Below are 22,934 nucleotides of genomic sequence, written 5' to 3'. Positions count from 1 at the left end.
CAGTGATTGTTGATTCGGGGTCTGGAATATTATAAACTGAGGCAGGGTCGATTGCAGTCATTCCTGCTGCAGGATCTGGGTTAATATATGTGTAAAGAGTTATTAGGTCAGATGATTAAAAACTTGGTCGACGAGGCAGGTTATATGGGATGATTTTATGAATGGAATTGAGGTAAAGAGGAGTACGGAATGCATACCAGAGATTAGGGACGAGATGCATGAAGACATCGCAAAGTGAAACAATTAATTCTGACGATAACATTACGCCGTGATCAATTACAGTTGCAAAACTCAAGAACAATATTTTATATGCACACCTACACGAACGGCCAATACCTTTTTGCAGTGAATTAACTTGCTCTTCTTAGCCAGATGAGAGTTCTATGATTGGGTGGACATTTATCCTGTGGGTGCCAATCTAGTGATTCTGTGAGAGCACTGATCTATCTAACACTGCCAGTGTATTAGGTGATTGGTGAATATAAAAGGAGGCAGGAAAATAATACTCACCATGAAAACAACTTTCCAATGGATAGAGTGCAACACAAGAGTAAATTCATCATTTTGAACAAAACAGAGATTTCCATTAACTTTTGGAAATTGCTGTCCACCGGTATTCACTGGCCCTCAAGCCCAGTTCATTACTTGGACGTTGGTAAAATATTAAACTCAATATTAGCCACATGATAGCAGAGCAAATACAAATTTCATCGAACTACTTATAGATATTAACAAGAATTAATATAAGCTCTAAATCAACGATGATTGCACTCGTACAAACAAGCAAATATAGACAATCATTTATAATATCGAGACAGGCAACAGGAACATGGTCCGGTGTAATATCAGGAACATGGTCCAGTGTAATATAAACAGAGACTGGCCCTGGTGTGATGTCAAGAGACAAATATCTGTCGAATATAAAAGAGGCGGAACTTAATGTAATATAATCCTATGCATGGTCTAGTGTAGTATTAATTGCGTGTAGGACAAACTTAACAGTGTAGTATGGACAGGGACAGGGTCGACTTTAATATAAATGAAGACAGGGTCTCAGTCGACATGAGAAGGAACGGATTTGATGTAATACAGTGACATACAAAATAGAGCAGGAGTAGACCATTCTGCCCTTCGAGCCTGCTCTTCTTTCCCTCGCTTCATTTGGTCCATTTAGAGCTTTGAGCCCCAAGAGCTTTATCTAACTCCTTCTTGAAAACATACAATACTTTGGACTCAGCTTTGTTCTGTGGTCGAGAATTCCACAGATTCACGACTCCAAGGGTGAAGATATTGCTCTTCATCTCAACCCTAAATGGTTAACCCGTATCCTTAGACAGTGACCCCTGGTTCTAGCTCCCCCCCCACCATCGGGAATATCCTTTCTGCATCCGCCCTGTCAAGTCCTGTTACAATTTGATAGGTTTCTAATCAGAGGGGAGAATTAATTAATATCTAATTAATCAGTGTCCTCTGTTTTCTGACCCTCCTGCCAGTGAATGAAGTTTCTTCCTAATTAATCAAACAAGGGTTGCACAGGTCAAAGAGACACAGCCTGAGTGAGTGAGACACAGACAGAGTGAGAATTTGAAACTTGGTAATTTGGTGCAGTGAGGTAATTCGGTGCAGAGTGGGAGAAGGTGCTTTTTCCCTACTGTTTTGTTCTCTCTCTTTCTTCGGGCCTAATTTTGGGAGCCGTTCGGAGGAGGAGGAGCAGTCTCTCTGTGAGTATAAAAACCTAACGGTAACTTCCTGTTTTCCAGTTTTTTTCCCAAAAGTGACGTCAGAGGGAAGCTGTGATCTGATTGGTTGATCGCAAATCTGCCCCAATTTAAAAAAAACACAGCTAAACTCGTAAACTTAAATTAAACTAATTAATTAATTAGAGATGGCTGGTCAGGTGATGTGCTTGAGCTGCTTGATGTGGGAGCTGGCAGATCCCATTGCGAGCTGCAGCGACCACATCTGCAGTAAATGTTGGCTGCTCGAAGAGCTCCGGCTCAGAGTTGATGAGCTGGAGTCTGAGCTTCAAACACTGAGGCACATCCGGGAGGGGGAGACTTACCTGGACACTGTGTTTCAGGAGGCAGTCACACCTGTTAGAGTAAGTAGTTTAAATCCTGCCCGTGGCCAGGGACAGCAGGGTGTGACTGCAAGTCAGGCAGGTAAAGGGAACCAGCAGTCAGGAACTCAGGAGCCTCAGCCCTTGATCCTGTCCAACAGGTACGAGGCACTTGCTCCCTGTGTGGATGGCGAACAGGGCTGCAGGAAGGATGAGTCAGCTGACCAAGGCACCATGGTTCAGCAGGCCAATCAAGGGGAGGGAGTAAATAGGCAAGTTGTAGTTGTAGGGGATTCTATTATCAGCGGGATAGATAGTATCCTTTGTGAGCATGATAAAGAGTCCCGCATGGTATGTTGCCTGCCCGGTGCTAGGGTGCGGGGCATCTCTGACCGGCTTGACAGGATACTGGAGAGGGAGGGGGAGGATCCAGTTGTTGTGGTCCATGTCGGTACCAACAACATAGGCAAGTCGAGGAAAGAGGGCCTGTTTAGAGATTATAAAGAGCTAGGATTCAAAGGGTCCTCAAGGGTCATAATCTCCGGATTACTGCCCGAGCCATGTGCAAATTGGCATCGGGAGGCAAGAATAAGGGAAGTTAACACGTGACTGAAAGAGTGGTGTGGGAAAGAGGGGTTCATTTTCATGGGACACTGGCATCAGTTTTGGGACAGGGGGGACCGATACCGTTGGGATGGTCTCCATCTGAACCGAGCTGGGACCAGTGTTCTGGCGAAAAGAGTAAATAGGGTGGTCAATAGGGCTTTAAACTAGAGATTTGGGGGGGGGGGAAGGGAAAGTCAGGGAACCAAGAGGTGAAGTAATCAGTGGGAAGCGTAGCTGCTTAGGAATACAAAAAAGCATGAAAAGACAGAACTCAAGAGAGGTTACGATAGTCCCCATCTCACAAAATATGACACAGTGTCTGGAAGGGCTCAGAAAACCAAGGTCCACTACACTAAGAAAACAAAAAAGGACAGTCAATAGAGAATTAAAGGTGCTATATTTAAATACGGGCAGTGCACAGAACAAGGTAGGTGAGCTTGTGGCCCAGATTGTGACTGGCAGGTATGATGTGGTAGGCATCACAGAGACATGGTTGCAGGGGGTTCAGGACTGGCATTTAAACATCCAGGGATTCACAACCTATCGAAAAGACAGAGAGGTGGGCAGAGGGGGCGGAATTGCCTTGTTAATTAGGAATGAAATTAAATCAATAGCACTAAACGACATGGGGTCGGATGATGTGGAGTCTGTGTGGGTAGAGTTGAGGAACCACAAAGGCAAAAAAAACATAATGGGAGTTATGTACAGGCCTCCTAATAGAGGTCAGGACCAGGGACACAAAATGCACCACAAAATAGAAAGTTCACGTCAGAAAGGCAAAGTCACAGTGATCATGGGGGACTTCAATGTGCAGGTGGACTGGGTAAATAATGCTGCCAGTGGACCCAAGGAAAGGGAATTCATTGAATGTTTACAGGAGGGCTTTTTGGAACAGCTTGTGATGGAGCCCACGAGGGAACAGGCCATTCTGGACTTAGTGTTATGTAATGAGCCAGACTTGATTAAAGATCTTAAAGTAAGGGAACACTTAGGAGGCAGTGATCATAATATGGTCGAATTCAATCTCCAATTTGAAAGAAAGAAGGTAGAATCAGATGTAAAGGTGTTACAGTTAAATAAAGGTAACTACAGGGGCATGAGGGAGGAACTGACAAACATCAACTGGGAGCAGAGCCTAGTGGGAAAGACAGTAGAACAGCAATGGCAGGAGTTTCTGGGAGTAATTGAGGACACAGTACAGAGGTTCATCCCAAAGAAAAGAAAGGTTATCAGAGGGGGGATTAGGCAGCCATGGCTGACAAAGGAAGTTAGGGAATGCATCAAAGCAAAAGAGAAAGCCTATAATGTGGCAAAGAGTAGTGGGAAGTCAGAAGATTGGGAAGTCTACAAAAACAAACAGAGGATAACAAAGAGAGAGATAAGGAAAGAGAGGATTAAATTTGAAGGTAGGCTAGCCAGTAACATTAGGAATGATAGTAAAAGTTTCTTTAAATACATTAAAAACAAACGGGAGGCAAAAGTTGACATTGGGCCGCTCCAAAATGATACTGGTAATTTTGTGATGGGAGACATGGAAATAGCCGAGGAACTGAATAAGTACTTTGCGTCAGTCTTCACAGTAGAAGACATGAGTAATATCCCAACAATTCCGGAGAGTCAAGGGACAGAGTTGAATATGGTAGCCATCACAAAGGAGAAAGTGCTAGAGAAACTAAGAGGTCTAAAAATTGACAAATCTCCGGGCCCAGATGGGCTACATCCTAGAGTTCGAAAGGAGATAGCTGAAGAAATAGTGGAGGCGTTGGTGATGATGTTTCAACAGTCACTGGAGTCAGGGAAAGTACCAGAGGATTGGAAAATCGCTGTTGTAACCCCACTGTTCAAGAAGGGAACAAGGAAAAAGATGGAAAATTATAGGCCAATCAGCCTGACCTCGGTTGTTGGCAAGATTCTAAAATCCATTGTTAAGGATGAGATTTCTAAATTCTTGGACGTGCAGGGTCGGATTAGGACAAGTCAGCATGGATTTAGTAAGGGGAGGTCGTGCCTGACAAACCTGTTAGAGTTCTTTGAAGAGATAACAAATAGGTTAGACCAAGGAGAGCCAATGGATGTTATCTATCTTGACTTTCAAAAGGCCTTTGATAAGGTGCCTCACGGGAGACTGCTGAGTAAAGTAAGGGCCCATGGTATTCGAGGCAAGATACTAACATGGATTGACGATTGGCTGTCAGGCAGAAGGCAGAGAGTTGGGATAAAAGGTTCTTTTTCAGAATGGCAACCGGTGACGAGTGGTGTCCCGCAGGGTTCAGTGTTGGGACCACAGCTGTTCTCTTTATATATTAACGATCTAGATAACGTGACTGAGGGCATTCTGGCTAAGTTTGCTGATGATACGAAGATAGGTGGAGGGGCAGGTAGTATGGAGGAGGTGGGGAGGCTTCAGAAAGATTTAGACAGTTTAGGAGAGTGGTCCAAGAAATGGCTGATGAAATTCAACGTGGGCAAGTGCGAGGTCTTGCACTTTGGAAAAAAGAATAGAGGCATGGACTATTTTCTAAACAGTGACAAAATTCATAATGCTGAAGTGCAAAGGGACTTGGGAGTCCTAGACCAGGATTCTCTAAAGGTAAACTTGCAGGTTGAGTCCGTAATTAAGAAAGCAAATGCAATGTTGTCATTTATCTCAAGAGGCTTGGAATATAAAAGCAGGGATGTACTTCTGAAGCTTTATAAAGCATTAGTTAGGCCCCATTTAGAATACTGTGAGCAATTTTGGGCCCCACACCTCAGGACGAATATACTGGCACTGGAGCGGGTCCAGCGGAGATTCACACGGATGATCCCAGGAATGGTAGGCCTAACATACGATGAACATCTGAGGATCCTGGGATTATATTCATTGGAGTTTAGGAGGTTGAGGGGAGATCTAATAGAAACTTACAAGATAATGAATGGCTTAGATAGGGTGGATGTAGGGAAGTTGTTTCCATTAGCAGGGGAGACTAGGACACGGGGGCACAGCCTTAGAATAAAAGGGAGTCACTTTAGAACAGAGATGAGGAGAAATTTCTTCAGCCAAAGAGTGGTGGGTATGTGGAATTCATTGCCACAGAGGGCGGTGGAGGCCGGGACGTTGAGTGTCTTTTAAAAAAATATATATTTTATTCAAGTTTTTTGGCCAAACATAACAATACGTAGTGTTTCTTTTACACAACAATAAAGCAAGATAAATAACCGTGGCCAGTTTTAAACAAATAAATAAGTAATATATAAACAAAAACAAAAAACAAAACTAAATGGCAACTGCCTTGTCCAAAATAAATACTCTCCAAAAATACAATCCAACAATCCAATATACGATTACATATACCAAATACCTATACATATACAATAACATCCCTGAGAGTCCGTCCGACTCCTCCCCCCCCCCCCCCCCCCCCATCCCCCCTGGGTTGCTGCTGTTATCTACTTCTTTTCCATTCCCTCTATCTTTCTGTGAGGTAGTCGACGAACGATTGCCACCGCCTGGTGAACCCCTGAGCCGAACCCCTTAACACGAACTTAATCCGTTCTAACTTTATAAACCCTGCCATATCGTTTATCCAGGTCTCCACACCCGGGGGTTTGGCTTCCTTCCACATTAACAATATCCTGCGCCGGGCTACAAGGGACGCAAAGGCCACCACGTCAGCCTCTCTCGCCTCCTGCACTCCCGGCTCTTCTGCAACCCCAAATATAGCCAACCCCCAGCTTGGTTCGACCCGGACCCCCCCCCCCCACCTTCGAAAGCACCTTTGCCACCCCCACCCAGAACCCCTGTAGTGCCGGGCATGACCAGAACATGTGGGTGTGATTCGCTGGGCCTCTCGAGCATCTCGCACACCTATCCTCTACCCAAAAAAATTTACTAAGCCGTGCTCCAGTCATATGCGTCCTGTGTAGCACCTTAAATTGTATCAAGCTTACCCTGGCACACGAGGGCGATGAGTTTACCCTATGTAGGGCATCAGCCCACAGCCCCTCCTCAATCTCCTCCCCCAGTTCTTCTTCCCATTTCCCTTTCAGTTCATCTACCATGATCTCCCCCTCGTCCCTCATCTCCCTGTATATGTCCGCCACCTTACCGTCCCCCATCCATGTCCCTGAGATCACTCTATCCTGCACTTCCTGCGTCGGGAGCTGCGGGAATTCCCTCACCTGTTGCCTCGCAAAAGCCCTCAATTGCATATACCGAAATGCATTCCCTTGGGGCAACCCATATTTCTCCGTCAGCGCTCCCAGACTCGCAAACGTCCCATCTACAAATAGATCTCTTAGTTGTACTACCCCAGCTCTTTGCCATGCTCCAAATCCCCCATCCATTCTCCCCGGAACGAACCTATGATTGTTTCTTATCGGGGACCGCACCGAAGCTCCCGTCCCTCCCCTATGCCGCCTCCACTGCTCCCAAATTTTCTATGTAGCCACCACCACCGGGCTTGTGGTGTATTTCTTTGGTGAGAACGGCAACGGCGCCGTCACCATTGCTTGCAGGCTAGTCCCCCTGCAGGACGCCTTCTCCAATCTCTTCCACGCCACTCCCTCCCCTTCTCCCATCCACTTACATACCATTGAAACATTGGCGGCCCAGTAGTACTCACTTAGGCTCAGTAGTGCCAGCCCCCCCCCTGTCCCTACTACGCTGCAAGAATCCCCGCCTCACTCTCGGGGTCTTCCCAGCCCACACAAAACTCATAATGCTCTTCTCAATTTTTTTGAAAAAAGCCTTCGTGATCACCACCGGGAGGCACTGGAACACAAGAAGGAATCTCGGGAGGACCACCATTTTAACCGCCTGCACCCTACCTGCCAATGACAGGGACACCATGTCCCATCTCTTGAAATCCTCCTCCATCTGTTCCACCAACCGTGTTAAATTAAGCCTATGTAATGTACCCCAATTCTTGGCTATCTGGATCCCCAGGTACCGGAAGTTCCTTGTTACCTTCCTCAACGGTAAATCCTCTATCTCTCTGCTCTGCTCCCCCGGATGCACCACAAATAACTCACTTTTCCCCATGTTCAGTTTATACCCTGAAAAATCCCCAAACTCTCCAAGTATCCGCATTATCTCTGGCATCCCCTCCGCCGGGTCCGCCACATATAGCAACAAATCATCCGCATACAGAGATACCCGGTGTTCTTCTCCCCCCCCCTAAGTACTCCCCTCCACTTCCTGGAACCCCTCAGTGCTATGGCCAGGGGTTCAATCGCCAATGCAAACAATAACGGGGACAGAGGACATCCCTGCCTCGTCCCTCTATGGAGCCGAAAATAGTCAGACCCCCGTCCATTCGTGACCACGCTCACCATCGGGGCCCTATACAGCAACTGTACCCACCTGATATACCCGTCCCCAAAGCCAAATCTCCTCAACACCTCCCACAAATAATCCCACTCCACTCTATCAAATGCTTTCTCGGCATCCATCGCCACCACTATCTCCGCTTCCCCCTCTGGTGGGGGCATCATCATTACCACTAGCAGCCTCCGTATATTTGTATTTAGCTGTCTCCCCTTCACAAACCCAGTTTGGTCCTCATGGACCACCCCCGGGACACAATCCTCTATCCTCATTGCCATTACCTTGGCCAGAATCTTAGCATCCACATTCAGGAGGGAAATGGGCCTGTATGACCCGCATTGCAGCGGGTCTTTTTCCTTCTTTAGGAGGAGCGATATCGTTGCCTCTGACATAGTCGGGGTCAGCTGCCCACTTTCCCTTGCCTCATTAAAGGTTCTCATCAGTAGCGGGGCCAGCAAGTCCAAATATTTCTTATAGAATTCAACTGGGAATCCGTCTGGTCCTGGGGCCTTCCCCGCCTGCATGCTCCCAATCCCTTTCACTACTTCCTCCATCTCAATCTGTCTCCCAGCCCCACTCTCTCCTGCCCCTCCACCTTAGGAAATTCCAGCTGATCCAGAAAGCACATCATTCTCTCCTTCCCGTCCGGGGGCTGCGCTTCATATAATCTTTCATAAAATGCCTTGAACACTCCATTCACTCTCTCCGCTCCCCGCTCCATCTCTCCCTCCTCATCTCTCACCCCACCTATCTCCCTCGCTGCTCCCCTTTTCCTCAGTTGGTGGGCCAACAACCTACTCGCCTTCTCCCCATGTTCGTACTGTACACCCTGTGCCTTCCTCCATTGTGCCTCTGCATTACCCGTAGTCAACAAGTCAAATTCTACATGTAGCCTTTGCCTTTCCCTGTACAGACCCTCCTCCGGTGCCTCCGCGTATTGTCTGTTCACCCTCAGAAGTTCTTTCAACAACCGCTCCCTTTCCCTACCCTCCTGCTTTCCTTTATGTGCCCTAATAGATATCAGCTCCCCTCTAACCACTGCCTTCAGTGCCTCCCAGACCACTCCCACCTGTACCTCCCCATTATCATTAAGTTCCAAGTACCTTTCAATACACCCCCTCACCCTTACACACACCCTCATCTGCCAATAATCCCATGTCCATTCTCCAGGGTGGAAGCTGTTGTTTTTCTTCCCCTATCTCCAGGTCCACCCAGTGTGGAGCATGATCCGAGATGGCTTTAGCTGTGTACTCCGTCCCCGTCACCTTTGGGATCAGTGCCCTTCCCAAAACAAAAAAATCTATTCGTGAAAATACTTTGTGTACATAGGAGAAAAACGAAAACTCCTTACTCCTAGGTCTACTAAATCTCCAGGGATCTACTCCTCCCATCTGCTCCATAAAATCCTTAAGCACCCTAGCTGCAGCCGGCCCCCTTCCGGTCCTGGACCTCGATCTGTCCAGCCCTGGGTCCAGCACCATATTAAAGTCTCCACCCATTACCAACTTCCTCACTTCTAGGTCCGGGATTCGTCCTAACATACGCCTCATAAAATTGGCACCATCCCAGTTCGGGGCATACACGTTCACTAATACCACCGCCTCCCCTTGCAGTTTGCCACTCACCATCACGTATCTGCCCCCACTATCCGCCACTATAGTCTTTGCCTCAAACTTTACCCGCTTCCCCACTAGTATGGCCACCCCCCTGTTTCTTGCATCTAGCCCCGAATGAAACACCTGCCCCACCCATCCTTTGCGAAGTCTAACCTGGTCTATCAGCTTCAGATGCGTCTCCTGAAGCATAACCACATCTGCCTTAAGTTTCTTTAGGTGTGCGTGTACCCGTGCCCTCATAATCGGCCCATTCAGCCCTCTCACATTCCACGTGATCAGCCGGGTTGGGGGGCTCTTTACCCCCCCCCCCCCCTTGACGACTAGCCATTTTGGTTTTCAATCCAGCTCCTCACCCGGTTCCCACGTAGCTGTATCCCCCCCAGGCGGCGCCCCCCCCCGCCCCGACCCCCCCTCCCATACCAGCTCCCCCTTCTCCCCAGTAGCAGCAACCCAGTTAACCCCCCCCCCACCCCCGCTAGATCCCAAGCTAGCGTGATTGCACCCCCCATGTTGCTCCCAGAAGTCAGCAAACTCTGGCCGACCTCGGCTTCCCCCCGTGACCTCGGCTCACACTGTGCGAGGCCCCCTCCTTCCTGCTTCCCTGTTCCCGCCATGAATACCATAGCGCGGGAACAAAGCCCGCCCTTCCCTTTTGGCCCCGCCCCAATGGCCGGCGCCCTCAGCTCCTCATCCTCCCTCACCCCCTCCCCCACGACATGGGGAAGAGAGAGAAGTTACAGGGTCGTAGGTTTAACAACTTGGGAAGTCCTCTCTTCCCCCTTTTCCCCCCTTCATCCCACAAATTCACCCCCCCATTTTTGTCCCAAACGTTCTTTTTCTGGCCCGCTCACTCCAGCTTCTCCTCGACAATAAATGTCCACGCCTCGTCTGCCGTTTCGAAGTAGTGGTGTTTCCCTAGATGTGTGACCCACAGTCTTGCCGGTTGCAGCATTCCGAATTTGACCTTCCTTTTATGCAACACCGCCTTGGCCCGATTAAAGCTTGCCCTCCTTCTCGCCACCTCCGCACTCCAATCTTGATATACGCGGATCACCGCATTCTCCCACCTACTGCTCCGAGTTTTCTTTGCCCATCTGAGGACCATCTCTCTGTCCTTATATCGAAGAAATCTCACCACTATTGCTCGAGGAATTTCTCCAGCCCTCGGTCTTCGCGCCATAACCCGATAGGCTCCCTCCACCTCCAGCGGACCCGTCGGGGCCTCCGATCCCATTAACGAGTGCAGCATCGTGCTCACATATGCCCCGACGTCCGCCCCTTCTGCACCTTCGAGAAGACCAAGAATCCTTAGGTTCTTCCTCCTCGCATTATTCTCCAGCACCTCCAGCCTTTCCACACATCTTTTGTGTTGTGCCTCGTGGATCTCCGTTTTCACCACCAGGCCCTGTATGTCGTCCTCATTCTCAGCAGCCTTTGCCTTCACGACCCGAAGCTCCTGTTCCTGGGTCTTTTGCTCCTCCTTTAGCCCCTCAATCGCTTGTAATATCGGGGCCAACAGCTCCTTCCTCATCTCCTTTTTGAGTTCATCTACGCAACGCCGCAGGAACTCTTGTTGGTCAGGGCCCCATATTAGACTGCCTCCTTCCGACGCCATCTTGCTTTGTGCCTGCCTTCCTGGCCGCTGCTGTAGAGGATCCACCGCAATCCGGCTACTTTCCTCTCTTTTTTCCATCCGTGTCCAGGGGGGATTCCCTTCTGGATTACCGCACAGTGTTATTTGCCGTTAAAATTGGCGATGGGGCTCCTATTAAGAGCCCAAAGGTCCGTTCCACCGGGAGCTGCCGAAACGTGCGACTCAGCTGGTCATCGCCGCACCCGGAAGTCACGTTGAGTGTCTTTAAGACAGAAGTTGATAAATTCTTGATTTCTCGAGGAATTAAGGGCTATGGAGAGAGAGCAGGTAAATGGAGTTGAAATGAGCCATGATTGAATGGTGGAGTGGACTCGATGGGCCGAATGGCCTTACTTCCACTCCTATGTCTTATGGTCTTATTAACCCAGACATGGTTCAGTGCGGTAATAATTAATGATTTGTAATATAAACAGGGTATATAATAACAAATGATATTCAGCCGTGCAGGAAAACTGAGACAGGACCTGCTGCAATGTGGTCAAGGCATGGCCAAGTGTAATGTAAAGAGAGCGGGGTTGGGTGAATGTAATCAGAGATATGATACGTTTAAAATGATTTGATGGTAATTTGGTGTCCCCGTAACGTCACCATTTGATGCTAATTCCTAATTGCCCTTGAGAATGTGGCGTTGAGCCCTCTTATTGAACCATTGCATCCCATACTGAGTAAGTACACCCACAGAGCTGATAGGAAGGGATTCCAGGATTTTGACCAGTGACACTGAAGAAACAGCGACATAGTTCCCATAAGATGGTGTTGGCTTGGCGGGGAACTTGCAGGTCCTGCTGTTACAATGCATCTGCCGGGCCTGGCCCTTTTAGATGGTTGTGTTCGTCAGTTTGGAAGGTGCTATCGAGGGAGGCAGTTACCGCAGTAGATCCTTGAATTTCGTTCACGCTGCTAGAATAGTACATCCGTAATGCAGGAAGTGAATGTTTCAGCTGGTGGATGGGATGTTCCTCGAGCCGGCTGCTTTGTCCCGGATGGCGTCGAGATTCTCACACGTCAAACAAATGGAGACTATTCAGTCACACTGCTGACTTCTGCCTTATAGATGATGGATAGCGGTTGGGAAGTCAGGAGGTGAGTTACTCACCGCAAACTTTCCAGCCAATGACCTGCTTCTGTAGCCATATTATTTAAATGGTTCTTCCAGTTCAGTTTTTCATCAATGATAATCCCTCGGATGTTGATAGTTGGGGATTCAATCATGGTAGTGTTATTGAAAAATCAAGGGGAGATGGTTCGAATCTCCCTTTTTGAGATGGTCATTGTCTGACACTTGGCAGCCCAAGCCTGAATGTTGTCCAAGTCTTGCTGCATATGAAGATAGACTGCTTCAGTATATGAGGAGTTGAAAATGGTGCAGAACAGTGGGTCTACATCAGCAAACATCCCCACTTCTGACCTTATGATGAAGGGCGAAGCTTGGGCCAAGGACACTGTCCTAAGACACTATATGTGACACGATTATCCTTGGCACTTTTCATAAAGTTACTATTGATCGAGTGCGGACTGATCGGGCAATAATTGTCCAGGTTGGATTTATGCTGCCTTTTGTAGACGGGTTATGTTTGGCAATGTTACACATTGTTGGGTACATGCCAATGCTGTACCTGTACTGGAACGACTTGACTGGAGTGCAGCCAGTTGTGGAGCACAAACCTTCAGTATTGTTGCTAGATTGTAGCGAGGTATAATAACGTTTCCAGCGCCATTAGTAATTTCTTGATATCGTGTGGAGTGAATCAAATTTCCTGAAGACTGACACCCATCATGATGCAGACCACCGGAGGAGGCCGAGATGGATCGTCCTCTCGGCACCTCTGGCAGAAACTTTCAGTCTTGTTTTTTGCTCTGACGTGCTGGGGTCCCCCATCATTGAAGAGGGGGATTTTATTGAGTTTCCTGATCCGGCTATTTGTTTAATTGTTCATTACTATTCAGGACTGGATGTGGCAAAACTGCAGAGGTAGATCCTATCCATTGAAAATAGGATCACAGTGATTGTGTGATATAAACATTTACATGTCCTGGTGCAGTATTAATTGAAACAAAGTGTTGTGTAATATAAACAGAGACAGAGTCCTGTCTAATAAAAATAAAGATGAAGCTCAATTTAAAATTAACAGAGACGGGGATCATTGCAGTAATTATTGAGTTAATGTCTGCTTCATGTAATGCAAGGCATCTCGATTTAAATTCTATCTGCTGGCCAAACTTTGCAATTGCAGTTACTGTGAAAATGTTGCTGTCAGGTATGATCCATGATGTTGATGTATTAACAATCCATTTCCACAAATGTAATATCACATCGCCTTCTGCTGGAGGTGCCAAAATTTAAGGTGTAACTAGTTACACGTGTCCATGGCGAATTCTAGCGCACCAGAGCAAAGCGGCTCAATCCCTGGTCACGTGTTTTTGTTCATCTTTGTGAAATGGAGCAATGTTTACCTGGGCATTGTATGGAGGCCTTGGGAAATGTAACGTTCACCTAACAAACATGGTAGTGATTCATTATACCACCTGAAAGATGGTTGGCGTGATTGTCACCGGAAGTTCCCAGGAACTTAACATGGGATTTTAATTTGAAAGGGGAAATGTGGGTGTGCGTGTAAGACAGAGAGAATGTGTGTGTGCGTCAATGTGCATGTGTGTGTTTTGCTGTGTGTGCATGTCTGAGAGAGAATTTGTGTGTGCTTGTCTGTGCTTGTGTGAAAAACATGTGTATAACTGCATTTCATAAACGTCACGGCATCCTTCTATTTCCAATAAATACACAGCAAGTGTTTCCACTGGTTTTGACACAAGTGTAGCACATACAACTCCCAATTGTCTTCTGGGTTGTCATTTTCTCGGTTTGTGTCTATTTCAAAGCTGCTAAATCCACTGGTCCTGGTGGTTGACACCAGCCCACCGGAAGTGCCGACATTTTTCCAGTTTACAGCTGATGACACCCAATTGTCATGATCAATGTTTACGTTTTGGGAGCTTATGCCACACTTGGAAGAATCCTTGAAGAGGAATATCGGGCTTCCCACTGGGTGCGTTGTTCCGGCCTACTTCGCAATGTGGAAATTATTTGGTCATGTGACCATCTTACATTTAGGGACCATACCAGACCGTGCAAGCCACCTCTTTTTAATTGTCTTGAAGAGACGTGGAAGCTCTTTCTTTGAAAGCACTGCCACATTTCTGATTTTGTCCTGCCAGTAAGTATCCATAATACACTGCGGACATAAGAACATAAGAACTAGGAGCAGGAGTAGGCCATCTGGCCCCTCGAGCCTGCTCCACCATTCAATGAGATCATGGCTGATCTTTTGTGGACTCAGCTCCACTTTCCGGCCTGAACACCATAACCCTTAATCCCTTTATTCTTCAAAAAACTATCTATCTTTATCTTAAAAACATTTAATGAAGGAGCCTCTACTGCTTCACTGGGCAAGGAATTCCATAGATTCACAACCCTTTGGGTGAAGAGGTTTCTCCTAAACTCAGTCCTAAATCTACTTCCCCTTATTTTGAGGCTATGCCCCCTAATTCTGCTTTCACCCGCCAGTGGAAATGACCTGCCCGCATCTATCCTGTCTATTCCCTTCATAATCTTATATGTTTCTATAAGATCCCCCCTCATCCTTCTAAATTCCAACGAGTACAGTCCCAGTCTACTCAACCTCTCCTCGTAATCCAACCCCTTCAGCTCTGGGATTAACCTAGTGAATCTCCTCTGCACACCCTCCAGTGCCAGTACGTCCTTTCTCAAGTAAGGAGACCAAAACTGAATACAATACTCCAGGTGTGGCCTCACTAACACCTTATACAATTGCAGCAGAACCTCCCTAGTCTTAAACTCCATCCCTCTAGGAATGAAGGACAAAATTCCATTTGCCTTTTAAATCACCTGATGCACCTGTAAACCAACATTTTGCGACTCGTGCACTAGCACACCCAGGACTCTCTGCACAGCAGCATGTTTTAATATTTTATCATTTAAATAATAATCCCTTTTGCTGTTATTCCTACCAAAATGGATAGCCTCACATTTGATACCATTGTATTCCATCTGCCAGACCCTAGCCCATTCACTTAGCCTATCCAAATCCCTCTGCAGACTTCCAGTATCCTCTGCACTTTTTGCTTGACCACTTATCTTAGTGTCGTCTGCAAACTTGGACACATTGCCCTTGGTCCCCAACTCCAAATCATCTATGTAAATTGTGAACAGTTGTGGGCCCATCACTGATCCCTGAGGGACACTACTAGCTACTGATTGCCAACCAGAGAAACCCCCATTAATCCCCACTCTTTGCTTTCTATTAATTAACCAATCCTCTATCCATGCTACTACTTTCCCCTTAATGCCATGCATCTTTATCTTATGCAGCAACCTTTTGTGTGGCACCTTGTCAAAGGCTTTCCTAAAATCCAGATATACCACATCCATTGGCTCCCCGTTATCTACCGCACTGTTAATGTTCCACTAAATTAGTTAGGCATGACCTGCCCTTTATGAACCCATGCTGCGTCTGCCCAATGGGACAATTTCCATCCAGATGCCTCGCTATTTCTCCCTTGATGATAGATTCCAACATCTTCCCTACTACCGAAGTTAAGCTCACTGCCCTATAATTACCCGCTTTCTGCCAACCTCCTTTTTTAAACAGTGGTGTCACGTTTGCTAATTTCCATTCCGCCGGGTCCACCCCAGAGTCTAGTGAATTTTGGTAAATTATCACTAGTGCATTTGCAATTTCCCTAGCCATCTCTTTTAGCACTCTGGGATGCATTCCATCAGGTCCAGGAGACTTGTCTACCTTTAGCCCCATTAGCTTGCCCATCACTACTTCCTTGGTGATAACAATCCTCTCAAGGTCCTCACCTGTCATAGCCTCATTTCCATCAGTCACTGGCATGTTATTTGTGTCTTCCACTGTGAAGACTGACCCAAAAAACGTGTTCAGTTCCTGAGCCATTTCCTCATCTCCCATTATTAAATCTCCCCTCTCATCCTCTAAAGGACCAATATTTACCTTAGCCACTCTTTTTTGTTTTATGTATTTGTAGAAACTTTTACTATCTGTTTTTATATTCTGAGCAAGTTTACTCTCACAATCTATCTTACTCTTCTTTATTGCTTTTTTAGTAGCTTTCTGTTGCCCCCTAAAGATTTCCCAGTCCTCTAGTCTCCCACTGATCTTTGCTACTTTGTATGTTTTTCCCTTCAATTTGATACTCTCCCTTATTTCCTTAGATATCCACGGTCGATTTTCCCTTTTTTTACCGCCCTTCCTTTTTGTTGGTATAAACCTTTGCTGAGCACTGTGAAAAATCACTTTGAAGTTTCTCCACTGTTCCTCAACAACAAAGATGAAATTGGATGAGCTGTTTTTCTTGACAGCTGTCAGTGTTTCTTGTTTCACAGACATACAACAAAGTTCTGGGGGTTCAGGCCTTATAAACAATCAGCTCGCTCCAAAGGGTCAGCTTGCTGTTATTCCATGGACATTTAATGAGTAAAGGAAACGTATATGGTTTCCCCATGTCAGCATTACATTCTACATGCACGGTATGGGTTGCACGGTAGCACAAGTGTATCCACTGTGGCTTCACAGCGCCAGGGTCCCAGGTTCGATTCCCCGCTGGGTCACTGTCTGTCCGGAGTCTGCATGTTCTCCCCATGTCTGCGTGGGTTTCTTCCGGGTCCTCTGGTTTCCTCCCACAGTCCAAAGACGTGCGGTTAGGTGGATTGGCCAAAATATACTGCCACTAGAGACCAAAAAGGTGAGATGGGGTTATTGGGTTAAGGGGGTAGGGTGGAAGTGAGGGCTTAAGTGGGTCGGTGCAGACTCGGTGGGCCGAATGTATGTTCTATGTTCTAACATCAAGACAGTCTCTCACCGTGGAAACGTGGGAGCAGAATTTGCTCAGCGGGTCTTATTTAGAGTGACCATTGACGAAAGTGCAACACCTTGTCCCACGACCACGGTTTTCCTCATGCTTATGGTAAGGAAGAACAAGTTACAGGCACCGGGGACACAGTCCATGAGGCTCTGTAGATTATGTTTTGTTTGGATGATCGAATTTTAGCATCGAGGAATTCTCTGATGCGGATGCATTGTGATTATGTCTCCGTTTTGATGACTGAAAGGTTGTAGAGGTTGCATCCTGACCGAGTGCGCAAGTGGACTTTATCCATACCTTCAGGTAAGGCAAAGATCAGCAACATGGGGAGGAAGCTGCCGAATAGTGTTCGGTACAAGACACTTCGGTCCTCTTTCACTAAATTATTCACTTAGAATCTGTCGGAAATAGAATCATCAATCTGTACAGTGCAGTGCCTGTTGCCATGGAAGGAGTGAATGAGGCAGACGACCGTTGGTGGACATCCAGTAATCCCCAAATCTTATAGTCCCTAGTCTGCCGACGATGTAAAATGTTTTTTGAGATTAATGAAAATAAGGTGAAGAGGTAAGCAGGTGGCCGAAGGAGCAGATCATGTCCGGAGTAAATCTTGTGAAGCAAACGCCGCACCTTGCTTCCAGTTACATTCGGCCTGCAAGCAGATAAAGTGTTTAAAGTGCGAAGCCAGCAAAGGCCTTCCCAGTGCTGCTATGAGTGAGATATGCAGTGCAGTGTTAATGTAAGCCTACTTGTGACAATAAAGATTATTAATTATTAGTTGTTGCTCTGTTATCAGATATTGGTAATGATTTTGCATCATGAATCTCCTGTGGGATGGTTTATATCTTCCAGCAGAGAAGAGCACGCCATAAATGTTCAGAAACATAGCAATTATATTCACCAGTTTCATCAATTTATGAATATAAATAATTATATTCACCAATTACCATCGTTCCACAAAGATTTTAAATTAAGTTATACGGTGTGGGTATCGCAGGCTAGGCCATGATTTATTGTCCTTCGCTAATTTCCCTTCACAAACTGGCGCGGAACTGCCTGTTTGAACCTCTGCAGTCACTCTGGTGTAGGTACACCCACGATGCTGTTAGGGAGGGAGTTGTAGGATTTTGAACCCGCGACAGCGAAGATTCTGCGATATATTTCCAAATCAGGATAGTGAGTGATTTGGAGGGGAATTTCCAGGTGGTGATCTTCCCATGCGTCTGTTTGTTTTTTCCTTCGAGAAGGTTATAGTCCTGGGTTTAGAAGGTGTTTCAAAGGAGATTTGCTGCGTTCCTGCAGTGCATCTTGTGGGTGGTACATTATTGCCATTGTTCGTCGGTGGTGGATGGAATGAGTGTTTGCAAATAGGGTGACAATCAGGCGGGCTGCTTTGGCCTGCATGATGTCGAGTTTCTTCAATGTTGTTGGAGTTGTACCCAGTGAAGCCAGTGAAGCAACTGGAGAGTATTCAATTAAACTTCTGACTTGTGGATGGTGAATAGGTTTTGGGAGTCAAGAGGTGAGTTACTCACCGCAGGTTTCCTAGACCCTGACCGGATCTTGTAACCTCAGCATCTAATTTCGCCTATTGTCGCAAGTAGCTGAAGTAACTGTGAAAAGCCATATTCACCATAGTCGCCATATTCCGACGGCTGGTACGGGAATTGAACCTGCGCTGCTGGCCTTGTTCTGCATTGCAAGCCAGCTGTTTAGCACACTGTTCAGTACAGCTTATGGTTAATGGTAACCCCAGGGTGTTGATAATTGGGGAATCAGCCACAGCAATATCACTGAATGTCAAGGAGCGATTTTTTGATTCTATTTTGATGGAGATGGTCATTCTTCAGCAATTCCGTGGCGAATATTACCAATTGTCACAATTCACAAAGTTAAATAATTATATTAATGAGTTATCATCAACTCTCAACATAAACAGTTCTAAGCACCAATTATGTTCGGCATTTGTTTTTACAAAATGTAAATGCAATTCATTTAAGGGAGGTGGATTTAAGGCCAGGAAGAGATCAGCCATGATGATGGAATGGCGGAGCAGGCTGGAAGGGCTGAATTGCCACTTCTGGTCCTAATTCCTATATTCCAATGTTTAACATAATTTATTGAGATTAAATTTAATTGAGATAGCATTCACCATTCTGTCAGCAAGAAGTCACATCTGCCCCAGAATTCAATGTGAAATGAAATTAAACCACATGGAGGGTAATGTGCAGCCACCCAGCAGTCTCGGCGCTGCATTGGCAAGTAATCGACTCATAGAATCATAGATCATAGAGTTTACAATGCAGAAGGAGGCCATTAGGCCCATCGAGTCTGCACCGGTTCTTGGAAAGAGCACCCTACCCAAAGTCAACACCTCCACCCTATCCCCATAACCCAGTAACCCCACCCAACACTAAGGGCAATTTTGGACACTAAGGGCAATTTATTATGGCCAATCCACCTAACCTGCACATCTTTGGGCTGTGGGAGGAAACCGGAGCACACAGAGGAAACCCACGCAGACACGGGGAGGACGTGCAGACTCCGCACAGACAGTGACCCAAGCCGGAATCGAACCTGGGACCCTGGAGCTGTGAAGCAATTGTGCTATCCACAAGGCTACCGTGCTGCCCCTTTGAGATGAAGATTCGCCATCAGCAGAGAAGAATCACCAGCACCACAGGAGTATCTCCAGTTTCCTCTTAGTGTCGTCCAACTCATCAGTTTCCGATAGTCTGGGGATGGAATTCACCGAGAAAAGCTAGAAGCACTGAATGTATCAGTCTGACACAAATTATAAAGGACCCGCTTTAATTAGTGAAGTCATCAAGCGCAATGCGAGAATAGAACAGCATCTTTCAGGACCATCTATCCAGTCATTCGTCAACCCCATTCACTGATTATACAACTAAAATATTCGGGCATCCAACCAACATCCACCCCGACATCAAATCAGTGATCCCTTTATATTTTAGCAAGTTGTGGCGTATATTAATGTAATTGAACCAGTAATCCAAAGGCCCAGGCTAATTCTGTGGAGACTCGGGTACATATCCCACACTGGCCGGTGGTGGCATTTGATTTCAATTAATAAATCTAGAACACACATTAATGGTGACCATGGAATCCCCCCTGCTTCACCAATGAAGGAAATGTGACATCCCTCCCTGGTCTCACCTACATGTGGCTCCAGTCAGACAGCAACATGTCTGACTCTTCAGTTCCTTCTGAGCTGCCCCAGCAAACCACTCAGTTCAACAGCAATTAGGACAGGGATCACATGGTGGTCTTGCCAGTGAGTCCCACATTCCATAGAAGAATATAGGAAAAAATACAAGAATATACATGTTGATCTGTTACAACCCCTCGCTGATGGTTTGATTGTATTTCTATCCATCCATCACAATGTTATGAGGTGTGGGAGAGATTCTCCAGCCGCCTCGTGTTGCTAAGAGGGACAAGAAAAGCTGGATAACTCTCCTTTCCTTAAAGTTGGGACAGTTCACAAAGGTTCACAATTTAAAACATAAAATGATCTCCAGTACTGTTGCTGGGTAGATTTGTTTATAAATAGTCCTCATTGACAATGTTAAGAGTTTGAAGTTGGCTTGCAGCCAAGCGGTCAGTACTGAAGAAACAGATCTTTGAAAAAAAAAATCCAGGTGTTTCCTGTAAACAACTTTGAACATTCGAGCCTGCCTGCTGCAGGCGGCTGGATTGTTGCCAAATACTGTGTGGGGCAGATTAGCCTGAATATGAATGGATAAAATGGGATTTATCCATTTAAACAATAAATGTTTCAGTCGCACATGAAGTAAACGTTTTAAATGGTGTTCCATCAAACCAACATATTCAGTGAATGTTCTGTTCACTTTGAGATTAAACACGATCGGAAAATAGTAAACCGACTAACTGCTATTTAATTTATATTAGTTCCGAGTTAAGGTCACTCTAGTTATTAAAGTCCGTTTGTTAAGAACCTAATGGGGTGAGAGTGAGAGGTGTTGATGGACCCAATCCACAAGCCCGATAAGATTAGTGGAATTGTAAAAAGATAAGTTAAATTAAAAGAAAATTATATATCTGTCTTGAACCCGCCGGAATTCCTGGAATACTCTCTCAGTTGTTGACTTCATTTGAACGGCGGAGTCTCTTATACCTGATTAACACCGTGTTCCGTACAGTTTAATTTGTGCTGATTTCCTTTATTTAACAGTTGGCTTTGAAAGCAGACCAAGGCAGGCCAGCAGCACGGTTCGATTCCCGTACCAACCTCCCCGGACAGGCGCCGGAATGTGGCGACTAGGGGCTTTTCACAGTAACTTCACGTGAAGCCTACTTGTGACAATATGCGATTTTCATTTCATTTAATTGCTGCCAATGAGTGGAGAAATGACCAGTTCATGACCTGCTTCAGTGGACGATTAAACATTTATTCTTGTGATATTGTGTAATATTCCGCAAAATCCTGATATCCTGTGTTCCCAACATAGCGAATGTTAGACAGCCGGTGGTCAGTGAAATTAGCGGCAATGATTTGGATGCTGAAGGACAACGTTGTTGATCGCCGCGTCCGTTCTGATTCATTAACTTTTCTGTCAAAAGCTGATGTGAATTTTCTGTTTCTCTGTCAACTCACTGCTCAATTATCAGACAAACGGCTTCTTTTACCGTTAATGTTCACAGGACTGTCTTCGGCTCAGCGGCAGTTAGAGAAATACCAGGAGAAACATTGTGTAATGTGAGAGTTTCTTCTTGTCTCCAGACCTACATTGTTTAATGATAACCTTGCACACTTTAAATAGAATCACTTTCTTCACTCCACGTATTTAGTTACAGAAATCGGGAACAATTCTGCTGATTAATTCTAAGTTATTGTTTTAATTGGATAGAGACCCGGAGTTGTGACAAATCAGACAGACATATTCATCCCTGTTAATATAATTTAATCTGTTTCTGTTCATCCACTTATGTTGAAGGGTCGAAATAAAGGGACTGAATTTACAATAGAATTAACTTTTATTAACAGATGGGAAAATATAATTTCACCAATAGGATGATGAGAGATCTTACAATGAACCCATTCAGTCAAACCACTATCCCGACACAGATAAATGTCTATTTAACAATAATCTACCGTAAATCTCCGGGTCCATTCTGTTGGGGGGGGGGGGGGTGAAAGGTGGGACATGGATCCAGTCGCCGCCTCCACCAGGGAATCAACAGGCGGCGCCTGGAAACCCGCCCCCTTCTGCCGGGTATTTAAATGCCGCTCACTGGGACCCGAATCCAACAGTCCGGGAGCTGGTTTGTTCACTGAGTTCCTGACACAACCATTTCCCCCAAATGACCAGAAGGATGCGGTGGGCCATTTCTCTCAGTTTGTTGCTGACTTTCTTATCCCGTGAGTAGTTTTTATTGTCCAAGTCTCTCACTGTTACTGTCTCAGTGTTAGTCTCTCTCTGGAATGTTCCAGAGTCACCAATCATTTCACCAGCATTAATCCTCGGGCTTTTTGATATATTTTTACAGGTGTACAGTCGTTGACTCAGCCGGAGGCAGAGACCGGGCGTCCCGGAGGCTCCCTGACACTGACCTGTAAAACCAGCGGGTTCAATCTTGGCAGCGTCTGGATGTACTGGGTCCGCCAGGTTCCCGGGCAGGGGCTGGAGTGGCTGGCTGCATATCACAGTTCATCCGCTCAGCTTTACTCCTCCGCGAATCATGGCCGATTCACTGCGTCCAAAGATCTTTCAAACAACATCTTCGCTCTCGCCATGACCAGCC

This window comes from Scyliorhinus torazame, chromosome 5, assembly GCF_047496885.1.
Source record: "Scyliorhinus torazame isolate Kashiwa2021f chromosome 5, sScyTor2.1, whole genome shotgun sequence".
Taxonomy (NCBI): Eukaryota; Metazoa; Chordata; class Chondrichthyes; order Carcharhiniformes; family Scyliorhinidae; genus Scyliorhinus; species Scyliorhinus torazame.
This window is presented reverse-complemented; position numbering follows the sequence as displayed.